We start from the raw sequence: 16,050 nt of genomic DNA on the forward strand, positions 1-16,050 counted from the left end.
TGACTGCTCTTTGCCAAGCTACCAGAGGGGGAACATAGGCAAACTTAGGTGTGTACTTCACTCGTACTGACTAGAAGGAAGGTTCCCTACTTGGACAGGGTGTATACAACTGCCAACTATTTCTAACATTTGTATAGTGTACAGTGATCCTGAATGAACAGTAACAATAATAAACACACCACCCATGAATATTTCACATTTAGGTTTCTATTTCCCATTATGAATACTTAAAACCTCACAGTCCAAACACACACCTAACACAGCCTTGTTAAAAATTGTACTCTCAGTGTGTAGAGGAATAGAACTATTAACCTCCTCTGAATCTACACTTAACACACATATTGGTATCCTCATTGTCGGTGTCTTTATTATCAGAATAATCTTCTAGCACTTTTACAGACACGCTCTTATAATTATTAGTGTTTCACCTACATACATTTTTAAAGTGACCAACAATCATACATCCTGAACATCTTTGACTACAGTCTGGACATCTTTTATCATTGGCAAAATGCCCATCAAGACCACCAACATTTAAAATCACTGGAACCTTCTGTTTGTTTTTTTCCTAAAATTGAGCCTGGTCTGGCTACTTTTACTCCTTCAAGGGTTGTCTGGCTCATTATTTGCTTTAATTTTATTTGCCACATCTTTTCTATCATGCTTAGTTCTAATCTCACATATTTTCTTGTTATCCACCAGAACAGCTTTAGCACACCTGCGAGAAAGTTCTGTGCATTTCACCAAGTCAATATCTTCCTGTAAGGTAGATTCCCTCTTAGCCTTTAGTTTCTCCTGTAAAGAACTATCTGCAGCATGCATGACTATCTGGTCTCTGATCAGTTCATGGTGCAATTTACCGAACCAACATGTCAGAGCCAAATTCTTCGGGACAGAAATGTAAGCATTAATTCCTTCATCCTTAGACTCCTTTATTGGAAAAATGTAAATGTATCTATACCTACACGTACAGTAGGGGCATAGTATGTATCCAAATCATCTATAGAATGAAGGAAAATATCAGGTAGATCTGTAGGTCTAGTTTTATTCTCTATACAATTCTACACTTTTATTTCAATAGGACCTAAAGAATCTAGTAATATTTCCTTTTTCTTTTCCGGTGTGAAATCATCATCCTCATCCCAAGTTGAAATATAATTCATAAAATATTCCTTCCATTCTCTCCAAGTTACAGAATTGTCACCAGATAATGATGGTACAAAACGTTGAGCTGGCGGCAACTTCAAATTACTTGATGCCTTGCTGAACTGTTATAGAATTGCTTTAGATTTGCTGAATTAATGTTACCTCAGAAATGTAGGAGCTGGCAGTCAAATACACATGCAGGTAACCAGGTACACCTACGAGCGATGTTATGCGTGAGTGCGTCCTCAATAACAACTTCGACAGGCACTGATTAACAGGACAGTGCAAAGTAGTAAGGCAATGGGAAGAAAGATAAGTACCAGAAAGTCAAAATCTAGACTAGAGCGCTCAATACAATTCTTTATAACCAGCCGCACTGCATAGGATGTAAAGCATACCTAAAATGGCTGCAGTGTTATGCGTAACTAGGTGCACTAACATCAGCTTCAATCCACCTGCGTGTGACTTCTGTGCGCTGGCTGTGACATGCAAATGAGCAGCCAACATGGAACGAGCGGACATCGAATACTCAGGCGGTAAGAGACGGTTGGCACTGACGCACTATCAATTGCAGTAAGACGTTGCCGCAGAATATTAAAATGCAGTTTGCTCACCCCGCTTCCATCATAGACCTGTTTTGTTCACATTCTCCAAGTATAGTTCAGGTGATGGCCAGCTCAGTTTTCAGCAACCCCAGTTCCTAGCAAAAGAATATACCTTGCCACTCCGTGGGGGTTGCGTAGGTTCAATGTTAGAGAGACTCTTTGCCAAAATTGTAATACATACTCCACAAATCGTACTTTATTTGTCCAGAATAGGCCCCAGCAAGATCGGGAGCGAATGGGTACCACGGCTTCTCTTAAAGCCTCTCTATCTCATCTGCTGTTTGAACATTCTAAATTAGATCACAGCAAATCTGTTGACCTGGGAATACAATACTAAGGCTGACTATTTGGGAAATGCCTATACCTAGTTTTCTATAGCTAAATACCTCAATTACAAGTGTTCATTCTTTTTAGTGCATAGGGTGTGTGATATTATGAATAATGACATTGATCTGTTACTGTTACCACAGTGTCCCTAATCCCTTCATAGAGATTGTTAGTAACCCAAAAGCAATAACTCTATTTTCATAACACATTTAGTAGAGTTCTGCGTGGCTACAATAACCTATATTTCACAATCATCTTTGGTGCATTGAACCAAGTTCACCCATTTCACCCATGTGTGGAAACGCACACCTTGTAGAGCAATGCCAAAGTTGTAGCTTATGCAATAGTTGGTGGCCAACATGGGGCCTGTATCTTGCGATTATGCAGTGAGTAATTTTTTTCACTATTCACATGCACATGAACCATTATTACGTAAATACGGAGATGTCCATAGTAATTGTGGGAGCAGGTACATCCATAGGGTTGTCAAGACGGACTCATAACAGGTTATTCCCCATTCTGTGGGTTTTCTAATTCTATGATTGCAACTTTCAATTTAATCTGTTCACTTATGCAACACCTACTGCAATAGGGGCCAGTTACAGAGAAGCAGTCACCCAGCATCTCAAATTTTGAGGTGTTCCCTGATGAGGAGGGGGACAGTTACTTTTTTATTAGCTTCACAAGTGGTGTATGCTTTTGTGCTTTTTAAGACTTTAACTCATGAATGGAGTTTGAGCCTACTGATGCTGCCTGAGGACAGTTTCAAGTCTATACAGTGGTAGATCTGCCTTTACACTATAGGCCTTACCAAGATTTGGAAATCCCTTTTACTTACCAGGAACTGGTTTGGTAGTGGATTGCCACATGCACACAGAAATGTCAGTTTGGGGCCCTGAATAAAGAAGGGGCAGCATGGCCAGTCTTAGCTGGATACACTCATATTCCTCGCCCTGACAACTTAACAAACGCTGAGGTGATAGGGGTGGTAAATTATACAGTCTCCTTATACAGGAGACTTGTAAAGTATGTCTGGGAGGTGAACTCCGCTACGTTTGTGGAGTTTTCAGCACTCCGCGGGCACGCAGAGTTTCAAAAAACATTGCAGAGCGGAGTTCTTTCCTCACTCGTGCTTGCCAACATTAAGTTGGTGGGCGCAAGCGAGGAACATACAATGCTAGACCACCTCCAAGTGAGATTTCTCAATGCAGGCGATCGCGGATGGTCGCAACCGCTTACGTTGAGAAACCCTCTGTTCGTGTTGAGGGAGCTGCCGCTCGATTAGAACCTCTACTTGAGTGGCAGAAAGAAGCAGTGCCCTCTTGCACTGTACATGGTGCCTTTCACACTGATTTTCCAGCATGGGACAAACATCCAGCGCTAAAAACCAGCGCAAACAGCGCGACTTAACGCACTCTTTTTTTTTTTTTTTTGCAGAGTTTTATATAGCGCTAGCTAGACCCGAACTGAATCAGGTATCAGAGCGCTTTACATAGCACCAGTTACAGGCACGGGGAGATTAAGTGATTTGCCCAGAATCACAGGAAGTTTTGGCGTCATTACCGAGACTCGAACCCAGATCCCCAAGTCCGAGGTCGAGCGCCCTAGCCGTTAGGCCAACTCCTCTCCCCATGCAGAACTCTGTGTGGCGGGGGGAGTGTTTTGGTCACTTTGCCGAGTTCCACGTAGCAGAACTCCGCAAACTCTGCCCAGGCTTATTGTATAGTTTGTACAATTTATTTATTTATTTATTTGTGCGTTTTTATATAGCGTGGACTTTACCCGAAGGTGTCAGAGCGCTTCACAATAGGAACAGAACTGATACATGAGAACATTACAAGTGAACAAAATACAAAGGCAAACGTTACATTAAATGAAGCAATAATGACAATCGTGAGCCAACAAAATACAAGAGGTAGCAAACGGTGCATTACAAAAGTGACAATCGTGAACCAACAAAATACAAGAGGTAGCAAACGGTGCATTACAGGAGGAAAAAGTGACGTGTGCAGGTTACAAAAGCGTACAAAGTAACCAGAGGTATAATACTGCAATATAAGGAGGGCCCTCAAGCACAGGAACAAACGTTACGTAGGCCATGGTGGCACTTGTGCAGGTATCGAAAATAAACAAATGTAAGAGGTAGAAAACAGTGTGTTACAAGAGAAAGTGACGGGTGCATGTTACACACGAGTACCAAACACAGGTAGAAAGATAATACCGCCATAAATGGCAGACTCTCAAACCACAAGAACACACTGGGAAGACACTTCCATAGTCATGTACAGTAGATTTTTCTATAATGGAAGGGCTTCCTTCAGATAATAGAGAGGGCATGGATTACATTTGGAAGTGTCTTTGAAGGAGGAGAACTTTGAGGTTAGTTTTGAAGGCCTGGGAGGAGGTGGTGGTCCGGAGCTGCGGCGGAAGGGAGTTCCAGATTCTCACCGCGTTGCCTGAGAAGGATTGTGCCATCGTTCTTTCCTTCTTGAAAGTGGGAGGTTCAAGCAGAAGGTTTTCCGCATTACGTGATGGTCTAGAGCCTCCAGAGAGTTTCAGTTTATTCGCCAGGTAGCGAGGAGAGGAGGAGTGCAAGGCTTTGTGGGTGATACAAGCAGTGTTGTTGATAGCTCTAGCCTCGATTGGAAGCCATCGGAGGGTGGGAAACATTGGTGTGATGTGGTCGCTTCTTTTGGCCCCATAAATGAAACGAGCTGCTGAATGGAAAACAGATTTAAGGGGGGACAGGTGGGATTTGGGGAGGCCAGTAAGAAGAGAATTGCAGAAGTCAAATCTGGAGAGGACCAGCGATTGCACCAGGGTTATAAGGTCCTGCTCCGGGAAGAAGCGACGGATCCTCCAAAGAAGGCACAGATGGTATCGAGCAGATGGAATTGATGTGGGGGGTTAGATTGAGTTTTTTGTCAAGAATGACACCCAGGGATTTTGCGCTGTCGGCAATGATGGGTTTAGTGTTCAGTAGATTCAACTGATCCATCCATGATTGCACCGGGGGAGGAGAGATTGAAGAGGAGAAGAGGAGGAATTCGGTTTTGGAGGGATTCAGAATCAGTTGATGCGTAAACATCCAGTTATGAATGGAGTCGAGAGTAGAGCTTAGGATAGAGAGATCGTGAGTGGAGGCAACCTTGAGGTATATTTGAGTGTCATCAGCATAGAGATGATAGTGGATCCCGGATTTACTTAGGAGATTTCCTAGTGGTTCTAAATAGAGGTTGAACAATGTGGGTGCAAGTATAGAGCCTTGAGGAACACCTTGACCTACCGCCACAGGAGATGAAAGACTGTTCGCTATTTTGATCATTTGTGATCTATCAGAGAGGAAGGAGGCAAACCATTTAAGCACAGTGCCCTCCATGCCCATTCTCTGTTTAAGAATGTTGAGAAGGGTGTTGTGATTGACGGTGTCAAAGGCTGCAGAAAGGTCAAGGGGAATTAGAAGACAGGAACCCCCCGAGTCGAGGATCCTCAGCGCATCATCAACCACTTGCAGTAGGGCTGTTTCAGTGCTGCAGTTTTGAATGAAGCCAGACTGGAAATTGTCAAGAAGATCATTGTCCTTGATATGACGAGAGAGTTGTTTCGCTACACATCTTTCTGTAATCTTCGCAAGAAAGGGTAAGTTAGTGATGGGGCGGAAGTTGTTGAGGTCAGACGCATCAGCAGTTGGTTTTTTAAGAAGCGGGGTGACCTGCCCAGTTTTGAAGGAGACAGGAAGGGAGCCTTGATAGAGGGAGAGGTTGACCAGAGTGGTCCAGTAGGAGAGGGAAAGGGTATAAAAGTGAATGGCAATGGCACTAGGGATGGGGTCCAGATGATGGTTGGAGAGCTTTGTTTCGCGGATGCACTTGAGAAGGGCATCTTCAGAAATGGGGTCAAAGTTTTGCCAAATGGCTAAGGATTTGCAATCCTCTGGAGGGGTAGGATGAGCGACCTGATCCACAAGTGATTTCACTTTTTCGTCGAAGAATATAGCGAAATCCGCTGCTCTCTTTGCAGAATCCTCCAGCTTGGAGGAAGGGGGAGAGCAGTCAGGACTCTTGATGAGATCAAATAGTTTTTTAGGTCTATTTTTGGCTGAGTCAAGGAGGGTTTTGAAGTGCGCCGCTTTCTCAAGGAAGATGTTTTTGTGGTACTTGGATCTTGCGGAGCGAAGCGTGGACAAGTTATCGGTGTAGGGCACTTGCCTCCATTGTTTCTCCAGGAATCTTAGTTGCTTCCTTTCTTCATAGAGGGATTTGTTGAACCAAGGTGCTGAGGGGGTGGGCCTTAACCTTTTGCTTTTGAGTGGAGCGACGTTGTTAATTTCATCTGCAAGAACTGTGAGGCATTGGGAGGTGAGATCGTCAACATCTGGGTTCGGGTCTAGCCTTGGAAGTGATAACAAAGCTGATTCACAGAGGGGACCAACATCAATATTTTTAACATCACGGAACCAGGAGATAGCCCTCTTGGGTTGGCCAAGTGTTATAGCGTGTGATAGTTGAATAGAGAATGGGATGAGGAGGTGGTCAGACCAGTCTACGTGAATAGGGGTAGTGATGGAAAGCATGCCTGCTTTAGAATAACAAGGTCCAGGATTGAGCCCTTAGAGTGTGTTGATTCTGTGCAGTGTTGGATGAGATCGTTAACAGAGAGGAAGGTGGCCAGGGAGTTTGCGTAGGAGTCTTGCGGTGAGCCCCAGTGGAGATTGAAGTCACCTACGAAGGTCTGATTGTCACTTTGCGAGTATTGGTCACTGATGAAGTCAGTGAGTTCCTCCAAAAACGAAGGGCCACTACGAGGCGGGCGGTAAATGATATGGAATCTAAGGGGTGAACGGTGGTGCACTTGTAGCTCAAAAGAAAGGCATTCAAAGGTTTGGAAGGAGCTGATAGGAGAGGCCTTAAGTTGAAGGGAGTTTCTAAAGATGACTGCAACACCTCCCCCCGTGTTGTCAGTTCTGTCATTCCTAAGTATAGAATAGCCTGTAGGTAATAGGAGATCAAACGTAGAATGTGAGGTATCTTTCAACCAGGTCTCTGTGAGGAAGAGCATGTCAATATTGTGGTAGGTGATGGTATCTGAGATTTCAAGTTTGTGTTTTACTGCAGATCTACAGTTGTGGAGCAGACAGCGCAGCTCTGTCAGGACTGTTTTGGTGACGGGGGCACTTGGGCTCTGAAGGGTGATCAGGATGTTGTGCTTATGTGGGTGTGCTCGGGAGGGTTTAGGTGGATGCTTGGTTCTGACAGAGGAGATGGTTGGAATAGTGTAGATAGTAGGGTTGCTAGGGTATGCAGGTTGAGGAAGGGCGGCGTTCAAAGGCTTGTGCGAGTTAACCAAGTTTGCAGACGACTGATTGAGCTTGGCTAAATTGAGGTGAGGGGGCGAGGTGCATCTCGTGGGAAGTTGGGAAGGAGAGGGGGTGCAAGGAAAGGTGGAAATCTTAGAGCTTAGAAGTGAAATTGCAGCTGTAAGCTGGGAGATGGAGGTGATAAGGGAACCTAGCTTATTTTCCAGCGAGAGTAATGCAGAGCACGGAAGGTTGGGTGGATCGATGGAAACAGGTGGGGGTGGAAATGGTGGTGGAAGGCAGGGAGAGGTGGGGGGATAGGAGGTGGTTTGGGGTGTACGGTTCAAAAGTGGGGAAAGGTGGAGGTTGAGAGCGGGAGTTAATGAATCGGAGGTTAAGGGAGAGTTGCCTTTGTTGGTGTTGCAAGAAGGAGAGAAATTAGGGATAACTTTAGGGGGAGAAGGGTGCGGAACACAGCGGTAGGGAAGAAGGAGAGGGGAGGACTGTGTCGAGTCATGGGAATGAAGGAGGTTTGGGAGGAAAAGAGGTGAGGTGGTTGTGGAGGGCATGTCAGGTAGGAGAGAAGACTGTGAGGGAACGGGCATCTGGCAGAGTGGGGGGGGTTGAGAGAAAGGGAAGTTAGGGAAAGGAAGTGGTACTGTTGGACCCGAGGGAGGGAAATGGACAGGGTTACAAGGGGGGGGGGAAAGGGAGTAGCATAGCATTGCTGGAGGAGTGGGAGGGAGGAGAGAGATGCAGTGAGATTGAGGCGAAATCCGGGTGAATAACGAGGGGAGGGGGAGGTGGACAGGAGGTATGGAAGAAGTGATAAGGGGAGCGTAGGGAAAGTTCACTGGGGGAGAAGGTTGGAGGAGAGGTGGACTAAAAAGGGTGGTGACTGGAAGGAAAATGGGGGAGGGGAAGAGATTGGAGTACCGGGATGATGCAGATTGAATGAGGAGTGCATTAGCTAGCGGTGAGGCTGAAGTCAAGTGGGAGGGGGCATATTGTGAGGGGGGAGGAAAAGGAGAGGAGGTCACAGGGGAGGGGGCGAGATGAGGGACAATGTACTTTGAGTTCCAGACCGGCTGTTACAGCGCGACCTGCCTGTCCTGCACAAATACAAACTATTAGCGATATCGTGGGAAAAGCATCCACGAATCGTGATGAAATGGCTTACTCGTAAGGGTAATCAATTAGAAGCAGTGTATCCATACACTACCCCCCCCCCCAGACAAACATATAATATTGACTATGTGTCTCCCTCTTGAAATGGTGCCTCCCGTAGAAGAGTGTAATACCCGGGGAAGCATCATTTCATGCATTTATACTTGTCATATAGATACGCTTTGCCTATATGCTGTGTTAAGTTAGCATGCGCTTATTAGAAGTTTAAACGCCATTTTACCTTTCTGCTGCTTCTGCACCCAACAGATAACTGTTGTTTTAGCTTTGAGCCTAGTAGAGCGTTTTGATTCACACGAGAATAATATGTTATTACTCTGATATCAGCTTTGCTTAGTGAGCTGTGTCTGTACAGTGAGTGCTGAAGCCTTCAAGGATAACTCGACACAGTGGTTGTTGTGAGGTCTGATCTTCGCACCTTCCTAGACATAACATAAATGCAGCTGCTGCCAAATTCTGGCTTTAGGCACGTTTTATATTGCTTTGCAAAGAGCATACACACACACTTGATGGTGCTTCGCATGCAGAGCGCTGGTGGAAGATGATGTGATCCCTTACCACTAGGATCTTAAGGTATGGGGCCGCCCTGCTAAAACCCAATGAGACCTTCTTAGATATAAAATAATATATTAGATAGGGAGGGTGAGAATTAGGTGTTGTTGAACCCTAGTCATTTTAGCATTTTAGCATGCTGTCACCTTTTGTATTCTATGGACTAGTAACAATGCTGATTACTTTGCTTCTTATAATATGTTTGCTTGTATTAGCTAAGATACTGCGTTTGAGAACACTGCATTAGTAAATAAACATTTCAAATGTGCACGCGTCCTCATTTACTCCTAGTTCTGGATTGAAATGATTGTATAACGAAAGAGTGTTCATGTGTTCCACGTTACCTGAGGTATTCTAAGTCCATGTTCTGGCTTGTCTAAGCATTGGGAGTTTGTAATGACCAATGAGACACTGTAGCTAGTCTGGTAGGGAATTTTGGGTACTAAGGTGAGTTTTGGCACACCCTAATTCACTGAGGTTCCAAATCTCTATGCACAGTTCTGTAGGAGAACAGAATCCCTGCGACATACTAGTATGCATGGTGCATTGGCTTTTCTACCTGATGTACTTAGACAGGTTCAGAATGAGCATGGAGCTGCACCACATCTGTACTAAGGAATGAAGTTAATGTGGAACTTCTGTACAGTGTCCTCTATCACCCTAAGCAATATTAAGGGAGAAGCTTCCGTTCTGGTTCTTCGTCAGAGACTGGAAGCAGTTCCTGTTAAAGATCAAGAATGGGAACTTCCAAAAATTATTGCAGAAGTTTACACCTCTGTGGGTTGAGATACCTTGAGTACTCGACCCAATAAGCCATATTTAAAACCTACAAAATTAAACTGAGGGTTTGTCATAGAAAAACTTGCAACAGAAAGGAAGAGCAAGCTGTATAGAAAATGCCTGGTAAGACTTAATGATTAAAGTGGCTGGAGTTGGTGCAATGTCCTGTTCATACTGGATAAAAGCTTGTTTACAAAGAAAGTGATCATACTGAAACTTTATATCCACTGCACTTAAAGAAGAGGCCCACTGTACCCATCTCGGGTCTGATATGTTTTGCCTGCACCAAAGGGGGCTCTTTTAAAATAGTTGTTTACAAAGCTGTCAAGATTTTTTCGATGGAAGCAAAACATGCTTCAGCCAAGGCATACACGTAAGACTTGTAAGCAATAGGCATGTTCTGTCCTTCATAATAGGTCACATAGGTATAACCTTAGTGGGCCCAATTCGCAAAGGTAAACTTAGACTTAGGTCCAAGTTTACTACTTTTTGGTATTCATAAAGGCAACTTACGACCAGTCACTTTACTACTAGTAATTTTGCTAGCATTAACTTTACTAGTAGTAACTTCAGTACTATTAAGTTTACTAATGGTAACTTACCTTTGTAAGTACCAAAAAGTAGTAAACTTAGACTTAAGTAGTAAACGTAGATTTAAGTCGAAATGTACTACTTTTTGGTATTCACAAAGGTAAGTTACTATGAGTAAGTTTACTACAAGTAATTTTACTACAAGTAACTTTACTACTAGTAACTTTACTAGTAGTAACTAACCTTTGTTAAAAAAAAGAAGGGATAAACTTAATTCTATGTTTACTTTTGTGAATTGGGCCCATAGTTCTGGGTATGACTCTAATAACTAGGTTGTAGTACTATTGTAGTACTGAAAGAAGTCCGACAAAATGCGCTTTGGGAACCGGACACTGAGGCTAGCTGTGCATTAGTATACTATGTGGAGTCCTGAGAAGTAATGGGAACTGAAATGCCTATTTGTTTTTGTTAGAACTGGCTATTTCTGGTAGGCTAAGGCTGACGCCAAAGCCAGGCAGAAACCACCATTCTAGTCAGGGCAAGGAAGTCACACGCTAAGATAACCCCTGCTCACCCCCTTGGTAGCTTGGCACGAGCAGTGAGGCTAAACTCGGAGGCAATGTGTAAAGCATTTGCGCCAGCACACAACAGCAACAACATCCTAGGCACACCACAAAAGGAACTCCACACAAGGTTATGTAAAAATAACTTCTGTATTGTCAAAACACATTAGATAAAGATCACACATGTACATTGTGCCAACTGGCACGGGCAATATTCATAAGGGATTATTTACAAGACAGGGTCACTGTCAGAATCAACACATTTAGAAATAGTACTTTGTAGATCATAGCCAATAAGATATAAAACAAAATAACAGTTATAAATCACATCCAGTAACTACTGGGAACAGGTAAGTACCACCTACGCAACCCAAAACACCTTAGAAGAATGTCACGCAGGGAACCAGGACCTCACTAGGACCACCTGTATTAGAAAGAACAACCACCTAAGAATAAAATACATTTAGGGGTATAAACAAGAACACCTTACCCATGATGCATGAAACACATTCAGAGGAGTAGTAAAGGAAAACACATGATACCTAAAAACATTCAGAGGTGTACGGACAACCACCTAAGTATCACACAGCATTTAGGGGTCTAGGAAAGAACACATTACCCATGATGCATAAATATACATTCAGAGGAGTAGTAAAGGGAAACACATGATGCATAAACCTACACATTCAGCGGTGTTAAGAACAAAGCACATGATGCAATAAAAATACATTCAGAGGTACCAGAACAATACAATAGCGCAAAAATCACATGATTTCTAAAAACATTCAGAGGTGCAGGAATAACACATGATGCAAGAAATCACATTCAGAGGTGCAATAACCATACAATTGCGCAAAACCTACATAAGCCACCACCTGTGGCAGTCCCTAGGCCAACTGGCCTTGTTGGGGCTTTGACGCCCTGTGTCCCAAAGTCAGGGGCCTAAACGGTGCAGGTGCCCACTACTTGCTGGGCAGCTGGGAGTTAACAAAAACTGCGACAGGGTGCTCACTGACCCTTAGGCGCAAACTGCGCCACTGTTGGAGCCACACAGGCTCTGAAAACAATAGGCCCCGTGGAGCCCTCAGGCTCTGAAAACAATGGTGCCCCCTAGAGCCTCACTGGACTCTAAGCACAAAATGGCACTCGAGCCTCGCTGGGCTCGTAAATCAGATATGCCCCCCTAGAGCCTCCGTGGCTCTAAACATAATAATAGGGGCAGGGAGCCTCTCAGGGCTCTACACACGTTGGGGCGACCCACTGCCAACCGGGGCCGCCCTTGAAGCCCTCGTGGCTTCACACTGACAATGACGCGAGCTCGCGCTACTGGGGGGGGGCGGACACCGACAATGTGTCCCGGCGCCCCTCCCTTTCTTCTGCCCCACTCACCAGCTCAGAGCTCCCCCCAGCCCGGGATACTCACCGGGCTGCTTCCTCGGGGAATCCGCGGCTCTGCTCTTCTCCGGGCTGCGGCGTGGCGGTGCTTCACCTGGGCCCCCTTCTGGGACCCGGGGCTCCTCCATGCACCACGGGGCTCCCTCCGCTCATGGGAGCCCCGCAACACCTCTACCCTTCCTCCTCTGATGCCGGCACGGGCGCGAGACTCCTCTCGCAAAACCGGAAGTCCCGCCCGCCGCCAGGCAAAGCATTGCCTGACTTCCTTCGCGTCCTCCTCCCCCTCTGACGTGGCGGGAGGCTCGGCCGGCTGGGCCAATCCCAGCGCGGCCTTTGCAAAATGCCGGCAGCTGCTTTTTCGGGGAGACTCGGCCTCGGGGCCGCGGCGGTGATACACGGGGCAATGCCGGGTGGGCTCCGGTTTCAAATATCAATATAAGTCGATGTGGGCACTCGATGGAGGGGCATGGGAGTCAGCAACATAGCGGAGTGGGCTCCCGCGCCGCTCTCCACGCAAAATGCGGGCCAATGCACCGGCTGTGCACAAAAGCGCTCCCCAGCGCTAGGACAACAAATAAAGCGCTCTCAAGCGCTTGGGGGAAATAAAGCGCTCCAAAGTGCTAGAAAACAGGCAGAGCGCTCCCAGGCGCTCAGTGGGAAGCCCAGCGCTTCCAGGCGCTAGAAATGCAAATCAAGCACTTCCTGCAGGAAAATGCAGCTTCTCCATGCTGCAAAAGGTCCCAGAGATTCCCAGGGGGCAAAGCCAAGTCCCTTCCATCAGCCCAAGCAAGGCAGAGGGGTCCCCCAAGAGTCCAGGAAAGTCCATCAGGTGTCCAGGGGCTGGGCAGGGCCCAGGGTTTCCCCTGAGCCCAAGCAGCAGCACGCCCCTGGCAGATTCAAGTCCAAAAACAAGAACATTTTGGAAGGGGACACAGCCCCTTCTTATACAGAGAAAAGTCTTTGAAGTCTTTGTGCAGGCAGTGTGAGAACCAGCTAGGACTGGTTATAGGGAAGTCCTGTCAGTATCAGGGACAGAGGTGACAGTCGCCCGGGGGGGGGGGTGGAGCCAGCATTGTGGCAGGCAGGCACAGCCTCATTCACTATCAGGTGCAATCTCCACCTACTTCCCTGGCAGCAGATGCTGCCTTTCATCCACGGGCTGACTCAGACAACCTCCTGGGGGCTCTGCAGCCCCTGTCACCCTCAAACCAGACAGTCAATCCACAAGGAGGCCCAGGCACTCTGGGCCAGGCTCACCAGCCAATCACATGCCAGCAGACTTACTACACAAATATGCCAACTTCTAAAAGTGGCACTTCTAGACTAGACACAACCATGCCGCATACACCATTACACAGCATTCAATCTCACGAGTTCGCACATATCAAACTCGACCCTGCACTCCCCACACATCAGGAACTATGGGCATACATATTCCCCATTCATTCCTATGGGGGGGCAGGTCACTCACCACACATACACAGAGAGCACACGCACTTTACACTGTACCACAGTGAAAAAGTGCGCAGAGGCCTAAAATCACCAACCCAGGTTCCAGAAACAGGCTAGGAAAAAGCAAAAAGTTTCGGGGTGAACCTGCCAAAAGGGCCAGGTCCAACCGTTTTCTTAAATGTTAGCGCCAAGACACCTCCGGGTAAACGCAGTGCTCTATAAATTGGCTAAACACCGTAACAAATCCCTCCTGGGTATTTGTGCACTCGGAATGACAGGCATTACTAGTTAATCTCTCTCTATATTGTCATGCCATGGAGTATGTATCCTCTCGTAGACTCGGTTCACCCCTTCCTAGGAGGTGGAGGGGTGAGAGCGGCAGCAAAGGGCTTTATGCAGTGACCGGAGACAGTGAGCTCTTGGGCAGAGTGTTAAAGAGGAAAAGAAGAGTGAAAGGAAGTGGTCAGTGTCTAGGTTTGGACATTAGAAACAATAAGACTGTGGGTAGAGGTGGCAGCTGTATGGTTCAAAGTGCAAGCAATTTATGGAGAGGAGGTAAGTACATTTTAAAAACTTTTTTAATATTATAAATTGGAGTGTGTATGTGTGTTTTAGTAATGCTACAAAAATAACCAGTGTGACGTTTTGGAGCTTTCCTGCAGAGCATCCCTCTAAAGGCAGTGTTTCAAATACTGATATCGAAGGACTTAGATTTCCCTTTAATGAGTGGGACAGGGCATATAGCAGGTTGCCAGTAAACAAGAAAAGTAAGTGAGGTGTCCTAAGATTGTACAAAAGGGAGATTTAAAAACAAGAAGAAGAAGAGTGAACCAGGGCGTGCAACATTTAGGTACAGCAGATAAGACCCTCAGAAGCCTCTCAGACACCCGATTGTACAAACGATCAGCTAGTAATCTAGAAGGTGTGAATTAACATCTCAGAAAGGACTCACAGGCTATTTCAACACCCTCCATACCGTTCCGGGCTGTTTCTATAAAAGTTGTAAGGAAGAATTTTATAGTAAGAGATGAAGGAGATTCAGTTAAATCAAATGAGTACATGGGGGTTAATATGTTCTTTCTAGAAGAAGTCTAACTACAGAAGAATATGTCACAGAGCCTTGAGACCCTCACGAGTGAGTAGCGTGCTCTATAAACCACTGATTGATTGATTGATTGAACTTAATGGAACTCTAGCTGCATGATTGGATTTGCTAAAATTGCCAGCCCCAAGGTTTTTGTCTTCCTCCAATCTGGTATCTGAGATGCAGAGTTGCATAAGGGAAACTGATGAGCCTAGAGGTGGTAGTAAGGATGAGAGAATCGTTGTGGGAACATTAGACACCTAGAATCAGGGTTAGGGAATGAAAGAAGACCCTGGATAGTTGTCATGATCGGAATAGTAGTGACTATTTTCAAGCGCTCTCAGACACCTCAGTCTGCCACTCTTAATCCATGTTATATGTATTTTTATTAATGCAGAAAGCATTTCACAGGATATTGGAGTCTGCATTATTGAATAATGCAGCAATGAAAAATAAAGCAGTCCTGCAAAAAACATTAGCTGCTGATTTAAAAAGTGTAAATTCTTGTTTTCCAGCTCTTGGTAGGCTAGTGTGGGCATGCATGATTAGTGTTGAGGTTAATACGAATGAGGCAAGCACAGTTTCATATAGACCTGATGTAGTGGAAACAGCATCTTATTTGTAGGGATGCATTCTAATCACACGTGTAGAGTGACCCGCACATAATCCTTTATTGTATTAACGTGAAGTGTTAGAATTCGAAATGTAACAACATAAAACGTGATGTGTTTAGACCATTTAAAGTAACATGAAAAATTAAGGTAGATAGTGGAAGCAACTAGTAGAAAACATTAACGTGGAGAACTAGTGTTGTGTAACTGATCACGATTCATTTATTAAATGTGTTATTAATGTGTCATTTTATATGTAGTACCAGGGGTGTGGAATTCCTATAGCCCGATGCCCAGGACATATTGTTTGGGGTCAAGGGCAACAAGTTTTCATGTGTATTTTGTCCTTGGGACAAGCAGGCCCACGCCCCTGCAGCACCAACCCTCTGGCTGCCAGTTTGCAGTATCACATTAGGGATTAGGGAAGGGTACTGTCTACAGTTACGGTAATATTTTTGTCCTGTTGCTGTTCAAATTTGTATGTATGGTTCATTATTTAAAAGCCTTTAGTATTAGGGTGAGC

This window comes from Lissotriton helveticus, chromosome 2_1 (assembly GCF_964261635.1).
Source record: "Lissotriton helveticus chromosome 2_1, aLisHel1.1, whole genome shotgun sequence".
Classification (NCBI taxonomy): domain Eukaryota; kingdom Metazoa; phylum Chordata; class Amphibia; order Caudata; family Salamandridae; genus Lissotriton; species Lissotriton helveticus.